We start from the raw sequence: 12,979 nt of genomic DNA on the forward strand, positions 1-12,979 counted from the left end.
CTAAAAACCAAAAGATACCAAAACTAACACTTTTTAATGTCTCTATGTATAAGTTAACATCTATTTAAAGCAACAGAAAGCATATTTCATGTATCAGACTTATGCAAAATGGCCAGAAGTTAATTTTATATGAGCCTGTGCCAAAAAATAGAGGTTTTCAATTAGGGTGAGGCCTTATATCAAATGTAATATTTTTCACTTACCACAATTTTCTGAAGTTGTTAAGTTATCAAACAAACTTTAACAGGTTATAAATGTACTTTTGATGGAAATATAAGTTTCAAATAGCATAACGCATGTGGATAAAATGGTCTTTAGCAATGTTATGCTTAAAAAAACAGATTGCCAGTTTAGGCCGTTCCCCACATTTGCATATTTAAAAGCATATAAATGATATGGGAGATGGAGATATACTTCTTTTTGCTAAAATCTGTGCTCAGATATGATAAAACATGGAGCCTGGATGTAACAAGACTGTCACTTTCAACTATATATGCAGACAGTATGGTCTGATGCAAAGTTTATTAACTTTACTGTTTAAAAACTGAATGAAATGTCAGCCTCAAAAGGCCAATATTTAAACCACTAGCTATCCAACAGAAGAAAGTAAAGGTAGTCTGTGAAACAGAAATGGTTAAGCAACCAGTAATAAGTGTTTTTGATGTAGGTTCAGTGCAATCTGTTTTGGAATACAACTTTTAAGTGCATAGAACTTCACATTTCACCTGCTGCGTATACTGACCGTTAGACTTAGACTATTAAAACAGCACATTTTGCACTCTTTTTATGTTTTTATCTACTTTTTTTTGTGTTCAGAGTTCACAAATAAGTTAAACAACTGAAATAAATACCACAAACACAAATAGATATCAGAAAAAAACTGTCAGAGAGAAATTAAGCATGCTGTTTTTGAAAAAATAGTGAAAAAAGTGAAAAAGCTAAATTTTAGGCATTTAACCTGAAAAGTGACTTTTTCACAAAATTTCTATCAAATGAAAGTGAAAATCATTTCTTCTCATATAGTTTGACAAATCAATACCAATAGATCATTCAGAAAAGATGCCAAAGTAAAAATTCTAAATTTGCTGAAATGCACCTCTTAGGCCACAGACCACAATTAATTCCTCTATCAGTTCTTTATAACCTTTTGCATCATTAAAAAAATTGCACCATGCACTTTTGTCCAATTTTTTGTGTGTGTAATGTATTGTCCTAGTCCAAATATATATCCAAAATTCAGAAAGATTGAAGCAATCACTTTTACAAATTTAGCCAATACACATCCATACCCCTATTGACAAGTCAATAGATGTTCCGAAAACTGTAAATATCACCTTTTTGCACTTGACCTAATCACTCATTCCATATCAAAATCAGTTAAAATACAACCTCCAAAAATTTATTTGACCTCTCTTCTTTCATTTCCACCCAAAAAGATTTAAGGAATGAGTGAGAAAAAGAAAGAAAAAAATTAAGGAAAAATACACTCTAATTAAAAGGAACTATATTCGTGGACAACGAAAAGCGGGGTCATTAATTGTGGTCTTGGGCCTATTAGGGGCCTAAAACTTGACCAATTCTAATAAAACTTGGCATGATTCAAGCTTAGTATATTATAAAACAGGTTACAAAGTTTCAAAGCCATATGATACCAAATAAAAAAAATGTGGCATTTTTTATATCTGAATTTTGGGTGCTGAATTGTGGCGTTGAATTAGAACAATTAAAACTATCAAATTTGAGCTTCTAAAAACCAAAAGATACCAAAACTAACACTTTTTAATGTCTCTATGTATAAGTTAACATCTATTTAAAGCAACAGAAAGCATATTTCATGTATCAGACTTATGCAAAATGGCCAGAAGTTAATTTTATATGAGCCTGTGCCAAAAAATAGAGGTTTTCAATTAGGGTGAGGCCTTATATCAAATGTAATATTTTTCACTTACCACAATTTTCTGAAGTTGTTAAGTTATCAAACAAACTTTAACAGGTTATAAATGTACTTTTGATGGAAATATAAGTTTCAAATAGCATAACGCATGTGGATAAAATGGTCTTTAGCAATGTTATGCTTAAAAAAACAGATTGCCAGTTTAGGCCGTTCCCCACATTTGCATATTTAAAAGCATATAAATGATATGGGAGATGGAGATATACTTCTTTTTGCTAAAATCTGTGCTCAGATATGATAAAACATGGAGCCTGGATGTAACAAGACTGTCACTTTCAACTATATATGCAGACAGTATGGTCTGATGCAAAGTTTATTAACTTTACTGTTTAAAAACTGAATGAAATGTCAGCCTCAAAAGGCCAATATTTAAACCACTAGCTATCCAACAGAAGAAAGTAAAGGTAGTCTGTGAAACAGAAATGGTTAAGCAACCAGTAATAAGTGTTTTTGATGTAGGTTCAGTGCAATCTGTTTTGGAATACAACTTTTAAGTGCATAGAACTTCACATTTCACCTGCTGCGTATACTGACCGTTAGACTTAGACTATTAAAACAGCACATTTTGCACTCTTTTTATGTTTTTATCTACTTTTTTTTGTGTTCAGAGTTCACAAATAAGTTAAACAACTGAAATAAATACCACAAACACAAATAGATATCAGAAAAAAACTGTCAGAGAGAAATTAAGCATGCTGTTTTTGAAAAAATAGTGAAAAAAGTGAAAAAGCTAAATTTTAGGCATTTAACCTGAAAAGTGACTTTTTCACAAAATTTCTATCAAATGAAAGTGAAAATCATTTCTTCTCATATAGTTTGACAAATCAATACCAATAGATCATTCAGAAAAGATGCCAAAGTAAAAATTCTAAATTTGCTGAAATGCACCTCTTAGGCCACAGACCACAATTAATTCCTCTATCAGTTCTTTATAACCTTTTGCATCATTAAAAAAATTGCACCATGCACTTTTGTCCAATTTTTTGTGTGTGTAATGTATTGTCCTAGTCCAAATATATATCCAAAATTCAGAAAGATTGAAGCAATCACTTTTACAAATTTAGCCAATACACATCCATACCCCTATTGACAAGTCAATAGATGTTCCGAAAACTGTAAATATCACCTTTTTGCACTTGACCTAATCACTCATTCCATATCAAAATCAGTTAAAATACAACCTCCAAAAATTTATTTGACCTCTCTTCTTTCATTTCCACCCAAAAAGATTTAAGGAATGAGTGAGAAAAAGAAAGAAAAAAATTAAGGAAAAATACACTCTAATTAAAAGGAACTATATTCGTGGACAACGAAAAGCGGGGTCATTAATTGTGGTCTTGGGCCTATTAGGGGCCTAAAACTTGACCAATTCTAATAAAACTTGGCATGATTCAAGCTTAGTATATTATAAAACAGGTTACAAAGTTTCAAAGCCATATGATACCAAATAAAAAAAATGTGGCATTTTTTATATCTGAATTTTGGGTGCTGAATTGTGGCGTTGAATTAGAACAATTAAAACTATCAAATTTGAGCTTCTAAAAACCAAAAGATACCAAAACTAACACTTTTTAATGTCTCTATGTATAAGTTAACATCTATTTAAAGCAACAGAAAGCATATTTCATGTATCAGACTTATGCAAAATGGCCAGAAGTTAATTTTATATGAGCCTGTGCCAAAAAATAGAGGTTTTCAATTAGGGTGAGGCCTTATATCAAATGTAATATTTTTCACTTACCACAATTTTCTGAAGTTGTTAAGTTATCAAACAAACTTTAACAGGTTATAAATGTACTTTTGATGGAAATATAAGTTTCAAATAGCATAACGCATGTGGATAAAATGGTCTTTAGCAATGTTATGCTTAAAAAAACAGATTGCCAGTTTAGGCCGTTCCCCACATTTGCATATTTAAAAGCATATAAATGATATGGGAGATGGAGATATACTTCTTTTTGCTAAAATCTGTGCTCAGATATGATAAAACATGGAGCCTGGATGTAACAAGACTGTCACTTTCAACTATATATGCAGACAGTATGGTCTGATGCAAAGTTTATTAACTTTACTGTTTAAAAACTGAATGAAATGTCAGCCTCAAAAGGCCAATATTTAAACCACTAGCTATCCAACAGAAGAAAGTAAAGGTAGTCTGTGAAACAGAAATGGTTAAGCAACCAGTAATAAGTGTTTTTGATGTAGGTTCAGTGCAATCTGTTTTGGAATACAACTTTTAAGTGCATAGAACTTCACATTTCACCTGCTGCGTATACTGACCGTTAGACTTAGACTATTAAAACAGCACATTTTGCACTCTTTTTATGTTTTTATCTACTTTTTTTTGTGTTCAGAGTTCACAAATAAGTTAAACAACTGAAATAAATACCACAAACACAAATAGATATCAGAAAAAAACTGTCAGAGAGAAATTAAGCATGCTGTTTTTGAAAAAATAGTGAAAAAAGTGAAAAAGCTAAATTTTAGGCATTTAACCTGAAAAGTGACTTTTTCACAAAATTTCTATCAAATGAAAGTGAAAATCATTTCTTCTCATATAGTTTGACAAATCAATACCAATAGATCATTCAGAAAAGATGCCAAAGTAAAAATTCTAAATTTGCTGAAATGCACCTCTTAGGCCACAGACCACAATTAATTCCTCTATCAGTTCTTTATAACCTTTTGCATCATTAAAAAAATTGCACCATGCACTTTTGTCCAATTTTTTGTGTGTGTAATGTATTGTCCTAGTCCAAATATATATCCAAAATTCAGAAAGATTGAAGCAATCACTTTTACAAATTTAGCCAATACACATCCATACCCCTATTGACAAGTCAATAGATGTTCCGAAAACTGTAAATATCACCTTTTTGCACTTGACCTAATCACTCATTCCATATCAAAATCAGTTAAAATACAACCTCCAAAAATTTATTTGACCTCTCTTCTTTCATTTCCACCCAAAAAGATTTAAGGAATGAGTGAGAAAAAGAAAGAAAAAAATTAAGGAAAAATACACTCTAATTAAAAGGAACTATATTCGTGGACAACGAAAAGCGGGGTCATTAATTGTGGTCTTGGGCCTATTAGGGGCCTAAAACTTGACCAATTCTAATAAAACTTGGCATGATTCAAGCTTAGTATATTATAAAACAGGTTACAAAGTTTCAAAGCCATATGATACCAAATAAAAAAAATGTGGCATTTTTTATATCTGAATTTTGGGTGCTGAATTGTGGCGTTGAATTAGAACAATTAAAACTATCAAATTTGAGCTTCTAAAAACCAAAAGATACCAAAACTAACACTTTTTAATGTCTCTATGTATAAGTTAACATCTATTTAAAGCAACAGAAAGCATATTTCATGTATCAGACTTATGCAAAATGGCCAGAAGTTAATTTTATATGAGCCTGTGCCAAAAAATAGAGGTTTTCAATTAGGGTGAGGCCTTATATCAAATGTAATATTTTTCACTTACCACAATTTTCTGAAGTTGTTAAGTTATCAAACAAACTTTAACAGGTTATAAATGTACTTTTGATGGAAATATAAGTTTCAAATAGCATAACGCATGTGGATAAAATGGTCTTTAGCAATGTTATGCTTAAAAAAACAGATTGCCAGTTTAGGCCGTTCCCCACATTTGCATATTTAAAAGCATATAAATGATATGGGAGATGGAGATATACTTCTTTTTGCTAAAATCTGTGCTCAGATATGATAAAACATGGAGCCTGGATGTAACAAGACTGTCACTTTCAACTATATATGCAGACAGTATGGTCTGATGCAAAGTTTATTAACTTTACTGTTTAAAAACTGAATGAAATGTCAGCCTCAAAAGGCCAATATTTAAACCACTAGCTATCCAACAGAAGAAAGTAAAGGTAGTCTGTGAAACAGAAATGGTTAAGCAACCAGTAATAAGTGTTTTTGATGTAGGTTCAGTGCAATCTGTTTTGGAATACAACTTTTAAGTGCATAGAACTTCACATTTCACCTGCTGCGTATACTGACCGTTAGACTTAGACTATTAAAACAGCACATTTTGCACTCTTTTTATGTTTTTATCTACTTTTTTTTGTGTTCAGAGTTCACAAATAAGTTAAACAACTGAAATAAATACCACAAACACAAATAGATATCAGAAAAAAACTGTCAGAGAGAAATTAAGCATGCTGTTTTTGAAAAAATAGTGAAAAAAGTGAAAAAGCTAAATTTTAGGCATTTAACCTGAAAAGTGACTTTTTCACAAAATTTCTATCAAATGAAAGTGAAAATCATTTCTTCTCATATAGTTTGACAAATCAATACCAATAGATCATTCAGAAAAGATGCCAAAGTAAAAATTCTAAATTTGCTGAAATGCACCTCTTAGGCCACAGACCACAATTAATTCCTCTATCAGTTCTTTATAACCTTTTGCATCATTAAAAAAATTGCACCATGCACTTTTGTCCAATTTTTTGTGTGTGTAATGTATTGTCCTAGTCCAAATATATATCCAAAATTCAGAAAGATTGAAGCAATCACTTTTACAAATTTAGCCAATACACATCCATACCCCTATTGACAAGTCAATAGATGTTCCGAAAACTGTAAATATCACCTTTTTGCACTTGACCTAATCACTCATTCCATATCAAAATCAGTTAAAATACAACCTCCAAAAATTTATTTGACCTCTCTTCTTTCATTTCCACCCAAAAAGATTTAAGGAATGAGTGAGAAAAAGAAAGAAAAAAATTAAGGAAAAATACACTCTAATTAAAAGGAACTATATTCGTGGACAACGAAAAGCGGGGTCATTAATTGTGGTCTTGGGCCTATTAGGGGCCTAAAACTTGACCAATTCTAATAAAACTTGGCATGATTCAAGCTTAGTATATTATAAAACAGGTTACAAAGTTTCAAAGCCATATGATACCAAATAAAAAAAATGTGGCATTTTTTATATCTGAATTTTGGGTGCTGAATTGTGGCGTTGAATTAGAACAATTAAAACTATCAAATTTGAGCTTCTAAAAACCAAAAGATACCAAAACTAACACTTTTTAATGTCTCTATGTATAAGTTAACATCTATTTAAAGCAACAGAAAGCATATTTCATGTATCAGACTTATGCAAAATGGCCAGAAGTTAATTTTATATGAGCCTGTGCCAAAAAATAGAGGTTTTCAATTAGGGTGAGGCCTTATATCAAATGTAATATTTTTCACTTACCACAATTTTCTGAAGTTGTTAAGTTATCAAACAAACTTTAACAGGTTATAAATGTACTTTTGATGGAAATATAAGTTTCAAATAGCATAACGCATGTGGATAAAATGGTCTTTAGCAATGTTATGCTTAAAAAAACAGATTGCCAGTTTAGGCCGTTCCCCACATTTGCATATTTAAAAGCATATAAATGATATGGGAGATGGAGATATACTTCTTTTTGCTAAAATCTGTGCTCAGATATGATAAAACATGGAGCCTGGATGTAACAAGACTGTCACTTTCAACTATATATGCAGACAGTATGGTCTGATGCAAAGTTTATTAACTTTACTGTTTAAAAACTGAATGAAATGTCAGCCTCAAAAGGCCAATATTTAAACCACTAGCTATCCAACAGAAGAAAGTAAAGGTAGTCTGTGAAACAGAAATGGTTAAGCAACCAGTAATAAGTGTTTTTGATGTAGGTTCAGTGCAATCTGTTTTGGAATACAACTTTTAAGTGCATAGAACTTCACATTTCACCTGCTGCGTATACTGACCGTTAGACTTAGACTATTAAAACAGCACATTTTGCACTCTTTTTATGTTTTTATCTACTTTTTTTTGTGTTCAGAGTTCACAAATAAGTTAAACAACTGAAATAAATACCACAAACACAAATAGATATCAGAAAAAAACTGTCAGAGAGAAATTAAGCATGCTGTTTTTGAAAAAATAGTGAAAAAAGTGAAAAAGCTAAATTTTAGGCATTTAACCTGAAAAGTGACTTTTTCACAAAATTTCTATCAAATGAAAGTGAAAATCATTTCTTCTCATATAGTTTGACAAATCAATACCAATAGATCATTCAGAAAAGATGCCAAAGTAAAAATTCTAAATTTGCTGAAATGCACCTCTTAGGCCACAGACCACAATTAATTCCTCTATCAGTTCTTTATAACCTTTTGCATCATTAAAAAAATTGCACCATGCACTTTTGTCCAATTTTTTGTGTGTGTAATGTATTGTCCTAGTCCAAATATATATCCAAAATTCAGAAAGATTGAAGCAATCACTTTTACAAATTTAGCCAATACACATCCATACCCCTATTGACAAGTCAATAGATGTTCCGAAAACTGTAAATATCACCTTTTTGCACTTGACCTAATCACTCATTCCATATCAAAATCAGTTAAAATACAACCTCCAAAAATTTATTTGACCTCTCTTCTTTCATTTCCACCCAAAAAGATTTAAGGAATGAGTGAGAAAAAGAAAGAAAAAAATTAAGGAAAAATACACTCTAATTAAAAGGAACTATATTCGTGGACAACGAAAAGCGGGGTCATTAATTGTGGTCTTGGGCCTATTAGGGGCCTAAAACTTGACCAATTCTAATAAAACTTGGCATGATTCAAGCTTAGTATATTATAAAACAGGTTACAAAGTTTCAAAGCCATATGATACCAAATAAAAAAAATGTGGCATTTTTTATATCTGAATTTTGGGTGCTGAATTGTGGCGTTGAATTAGAACAATTAAAACTATCAAATTTGAGCTTCTAAAAACCAAAAGATACCAAAACTAACACTTTTTAATGTCTCTATGTATAAGTTAACATCTATTTAAAGCAACAGAAAGCATATTTCATGTATCAGACTTATGCAAAATGGCCAGAAGTTAATTTTATATGAGCCTGTGCCAAAAAATAGAGGTTTTCAATTAGGGTGAGGCCTTATATCAAATGTAATATTTTTCACTTACCACAATTTTCTGAAGTTGTTAAGTTATCAAACAAACTTTAACAGGTTATAAATGTACTTTTGATGGAAATATAAGTTTCAAATAGCATAACGCATGTGGATAAAATGGTCTTTAGCAATGTTATGCTTAAAAAAACAGATTGCCAGTTTAGGCCGTTCCCCACATTTGCATATTTAAAAGCATATAAATGATATGGGAGATGGAGATATACTTCTTTTTGCTAAAATCTGTGCTCAGATATGATAAAACATGGAGCCTGGATGTAACAAGACTGTCACTTTCAACTATATATGCAGACAGTATGGTCTGATGCAAAGTTTATTAACTTTACTGTTTAAAAACTGAATGAAATGTCAGCCTCAAAAGGCCAATATTTAAACCACTAGCTATCCAACAGAAGAAAGTAAAGGTAGTCTGTGAAACAGAAATGGTTAAGCAACCAGTAATAAGTGTTTTTGATGTAGGTTCAGTGCAATCTGTTTTGGAATACAACTTTTAAGTGCATAGAACTTCACATTTCACCTGCTGCGTATACTGACCGTTAGACTTAGACTATTAAAACAGCACATTTTGCACTCTTTTTATGTTTTTATCTACTTTTTTTTGTGTTCAGAGTTCACAAATAAGTTAAACAACTGAAATAAATACCACAAACACAAATAGATATCAGAAAAAAACTGTCAGAGAGAAATTAAGCATGCTGTTTTTGAAAAAATAGTGAAAAAAGTGAAAAAGCTAAATTTTAGGCATTTAACCTGAAAAGTGACTTTTTCACAAAATTTCTATCAAATGAAAGTGAAAATCATTTCTTCTCATATAGTTTGACAAATCAATACCAATAGATCATTCAGAAAAGATGCCAAAGTAAAAATTCTAAATTTGCTGAAATGCACCTCTTAGGCCACAGACCACAATTAATTCCTCTATCAGTTCTTTATAACCTTTTGCATCATTAAAAAAATTGCACCATGCACTTTTGTCCAATTTTTTGTGTGTGTAATGTATTGTCCTAGTCCAAATATATATCCAAAATTCAGAAAGATTGAAGCAATCACTTTTACAAATTTAGCCAATACACATCCATACCCCTATTGACAAGTCAATAGATGTTCCGAAAACTGTAAATATCACCTTTTTGCACTTGACCTAATCACTCATTCCATATCAAAATCAGTTAAAATACAACCTCCAAAAATTTATTTGACCTCTCTTCTTTCATTTCCACCCAAAAAGATTTAAGGAATGAGTGAGAAAAAGAAAGAAAAAAATTAAGGAAAAATACACTCTAATTAAAAGGAACTATATTCGTGGACAACGAAAAGCGGGGTCATTAATTGTGGTCTTGGGCCTATTAGGGGCCTAAAACTTGACCAATTCTAATAAAACTTGGCATGATTCAAGCTTAGTATATTATAAAACAGGTTACAAAGTTTCAAAGCCATATGATACCAAATAAAAAAAATGTGGCATTTTTTATATCTGAATTTTGGGTGCTGAATTGTGGCGTTGAATTAGAACAATTAAAACTATCAAATTTGAGCTTCTAAAAACCAAAAGATACCAAAACTAACACTTTTTAATGTCTCTATGTATAAGTTAACATCTATTTAAAGCAACAGAAAGCATATTTCATGTATCAGACTTATGCAAAATGGCCAGAAGTTAATTTTATATGAGCCTGTGCCAAAAAATAGAGGTTTTCAATTAGGGTGAGGCCTTATATCAAATGTAATATTTTTCACTTACCACAATTTTCTGAAGTTGTTAAGTTATCAAACAAACTTTAACAGGTTATAAATGTACTTTTGATGGAAATATAAGTTTCAAATAGCATAACGCATGTGGATAAAATGGTCTTTAGCAATGTTATGCTTAAAAAAACAGATTGCCAGTTTAGGCCGTTCCCCACATTTGCATATTTAAAAGCATATAAATGATATGGGAGATGGAGATATACTTCTTTTTGCTAAAATCTGTGCTCAGATATGATAAAACATGGAGCCTGGATGTAACAAGACTGTCACTTTCAACTATATATGCAGACAGTATGGTCTGATGCAAAGTTTATTAACTTTACTGTTTAAAAACTGAATGAAATGTCAGCCTCAAAAGGCCAATATTTAAACCACTAGCTATCCAACAGAAGAAAGTAAAGGTAGTCTGTGAAACAGAAATGGTTAAGCAACCAGTAATAAGTGTTTTTGATGTAGGTTCAGTGCAATCTGTTTTGGAATACAACTTTTAAGTGCATAGAACTTCACATTTCACCTGCTGCGTATACTGACCGTTAGACTTAGACTATTAAAACAGCACATTTTGCACTCTTTTTATGTTTTTATCTACTTTTTTTTGTGTTCAGAGTTCACAAATAAGTTAAACAACTGAAATAAATACCACAAACACAAATAGATATCAGAAAAAAACTGTCAGAGAGAAATTAAGCATGCTGTTTTTGAAAAAATAGTGAAAAAAGTGAAAAAGCTAAATTTTAGGCATTTAACCTGAAAAGTGACTTTTTCACAAAATTTCTATCAAATGAAAGTGAAAATCATTTCTTCTCATATAGTTTGACAAATCAATACCAATAGATCATTCAGAAAAGATGCCAAAGTAAAAATTCTAAATTTGCTGAAATGCACCTCTTAGGCCACAGACCACAATTAATTCCTCTATCAGTTCTTTATAACCTTTTGCATCATTAAAAAAATTGCACCATGCACTTTTGTCCAATTTTTTGTGTGTGTAATGTATTGTCCTAGTCCAAATATATATCCAAAATTCAGAAAGATTGAAGCAATCACTTTTACAAATTTAGCCAATACACATCCATACCCCTATTGACAAGTCAATAGATGTTCCGAAAACTGTAAATATCACCTTTTTGCACTTGACCTAATCACTCATTCCATATCAAAATCAGTTAAAATACAACCTCCAAAAATTTATTTGACCTCTCTTCTTTCATTTCCACCCAAAAAGATTTAAGGAATGAGTGAGAAAAAGAAAGAAAAAAATTAAGGAAAAATACACTCTAATTAAAAGGAACTATATTCGTGGACAACGAAAAGCGGGGTCATTAATTGTGGTCTTGGGCCTATTAGGGGCCTAAAACTTGACCAATTCTAATAAAACTTGGCATGATTCAAGCTTAGTATATTATAAAACAGGTTACAAAGTTTCAAAGCCATATGATACCAAATAAAAAAAATGTGGCATTTTTTATATCTGAATTTTGGGTGCTGAATTGTGGCGTTGAATTAGAACAATTAAAACTATCAAATTTGAGCTTCTAAAAACCAAAAGATACCAAAACTAACACTTTTTAATGTCTCTATGTATAAGTTAACATCTATTTAAAGCAACAGAAAGCATATTTCATGTATCAGACTTATGCAAAATGGCCAGAAGTTAATTTTATATGAGCCTGTGCCAAAAAATAGAGGTTTTCAATTAGGGTGAGGCCTTATATCAAATGTAATATTTTTCACTTACCACAATTTTCTGAAGTTGTTAAGTTATCAAACAAACTTTAACAGGTTATAAATGTACTTTTGATGGAAATATAAGTTTCAAATAGCATAACGCATGTGGATAAAATGGTCTTTAGCAATGTTATGCTTAAAAAAACAGATTGCCAGTTTAGGCCGTTCCCCACATTTGCATATTTAAAAGCATATAAATGATATGGGAGATGGAGATATACTTCTTTTTGCTAAAATCTGTGCTCAGATATGATAAAACATGGAGCCTGGATGTAACAAGACTGTCACTTTCAACTATATATGCAGACAGTATGGTCTGATGCAAAGTTTATTAACTTTACTGTTTAAAAACTGAATGAAATGTCAGCCTCAAAAGGCCAATATTTAAACCACTAGCTATCCAACAGAAGAAAGTAAAGGTAGTCTGTGAAACAGAAATGGTTAAGCAACCAGTAATAAGTGTTTTTGATGTAGGTTCAGTGCAATCTGTTTTGGAATACAACTTTTAAGTGCATAGAACTTCACATTTCACCTGCTGCGTATACTGACCGTTAGACTTAGACT

Source organism: Mytilus galloprovincialis, chromosome 12 (assembly GCF_965363235.1).
Source record: "Mytilus galloprovincialis chromosome 12, xbMytGall1.hap1.1, whole genome shotgun sequence".
Classification (NCBI taxonomy): domain Eukaryota; kingdom Metazoa; phylum Mollusca; class Bivalvia; order Mytilida; family Mytilidae; genus Mytilus; species Mytilus galloprovincialis.